The 1,842-nt window shown below is 42.7% G+C and overlaps 1 pseudogene; it reads right to left on the reverse strand.

Annotated features, from left to right (window-relative positions):
* Positions 1-615: 615 nt before the first annotated feature.
* LOC116095412 lies at positions 616-1,469 on the reverse strand (annotated as a pseudogene).
* Between the last annotated feature and the right edge of the window lie 373 nt (positions 1,470-1,842).

A 1,842-nucleotide genomic window follows, 5' to 3' on the forward strand; every position in this document is an offset into this window, starting at 1 on the left:
TAACTAAGTATTTTACAATGCACATTTTTGTTTGCTGTTCAGAACAACCATGTAAGAACTTTGATTTCATTTTAATCCAGAGAAAAGTAAGGCTTGGGGAAATTGAAGTGATTCAACATCACACACACACATCTCTAAACAGAAAAGAATTTCAACACAAAGTTATGTTCTCTGTACAGCAGTATTGCAGGTTTTGTATTTTCAGTTCCTTTAATAGTTTCCAGTCCCCTTTACCCTAGAATTATATACATTTCTCTTGTTCGCTGGATCCCATGGTTCATTTTGCAATTTCAGCTAGTCAAGAAATCTTTTCTATGTGTAATGCTAAAGATTCAAGGATTCTGTTAATGTGTTTGGGACTCACATGATCCTGCTTTATTTTTAAAGTAAGGGAATTAAATTAAAGTGGGGAAATTAAAGGAGATAGTGGAAAGGAATTCCTCATCATGTGTCCCTATCCCAGGAATTGGATGCTCTCCAGGTACAGAAGGAAGCATGTGACAACGATGCCTACCAGAGCATTGTGAAAGTGCAGCACAATGGCCTGGGTGTGGTGCTTCATAAGAATGATGAAGGCCAACTCTCCAGCCTTTATGGAACTCATAATTCTGCCATTTAGGACTCTTCCTTTGGCATTAGTTCTTATGGATATATCTTTGTGTTCATGAAACATAATTAGTTCCCTTAGAGTTGAACACAATGTAGCTTAATACGATTGAATGGATTTATCTCAAGATTACAATACAAATGAATCTTTGAAATGTCAGGCAGTAAGAATCATTTCTGTGTTAGAATCAGACTCAATTTTGTCAGCAACTTGGCTGAGGAAGACAGGGCTCTCCAGACTTCTGCTCTGACCACCTCCCAGGCACAGGGGCTGTGTTTCTTCTCTCTCAGGTACACAGTGATCCTGTGGAAGTATTTCCTCACAGCCAGCAGGGAGTCTTCCTGGGTCAGGGGAGGTTCCTGCACCCCCACCTGCTGCATCAGGCAGCCTTGCAGGTCCTTGACTTGCTGGTGGAGGTCATTGCAGAATGAGTCTAGGAGGGCCATTTACCAGGCAGTAGATGAGTTCTTTGGAAGATTCTCATTACCTGTTAGGTCAGGCATGGCTTGAGCCTCCTGGATCTGCTGGGCATCCACCTTCTCCTGGGGAAATCCAAAGTCCTTTCTGTTCTTCATGCAGGAGAGAGGGGAAAGTCTCCTCATTTGTGTCAGGATTTTCAAGGCTCTCTTGTTTCTGAGGTTATGAGTCTGAGGCAGGTCACATCCTAGACAGCAGGTTGACCAGTAGCTCATCATTGCCAGGAACATTAGGAACCCACAGAGCCTAGCCATGGTGAATGTTGCCAATGCTGCTGGTCTTCTGGACTATTTGGTCCTGATCCTTGCCCTTCAGGTTCTCTGAAGACCATCTTGTGTGAATGTGTCTTAAATAGGGCAAACGGTGTCACTCAGGTGCTTTGTTTCTCCCACCTCCCACCTCCCTCCTCCCTCCTCCCACCTTCCGCCTTTACTAATCTGTAAAGTGTTATCCTTAAGCATCTTTCAAAATTACTACAATATGTTGTATTTTAAAGCTTATTCTTTGTAGCCAGCAGTGGTGGCGCACTCCTTTAATCCCAGCACTTGGGAGGCAGAGGCAGGCGGATTTCTGAGTTCAAGGCCAGTCTGATCTACAGAATGAGTTCCAGGACAGCCAGGGCTACTCAGAGAAATCCTACAAAAAACAAAAAAACAAACAAAAAGAACAATTTTTAACAGCTTATATATTTCAAAAGTATTTATATACCCAAGGGAGACATTGACAATTAACTTGGGAGGTGGCTTGTAGGAAAGAGA

The sequence above is a fragment of the Mastomys coucha genome, unplaced genomic scaffold (genome assembly GCF_008632895.1).
Source record: "Mastomys coucha isolate ucsf_1 unplaced genomic scaffold, UCSF_Mcou_1 pScaffold18, whole genome shotgun sequence".
NCBI lineage: Eukaryota > Metazoa > Chordata > Mammalia > Rodentia > Muridae > Mastomys > Mastomys coucha.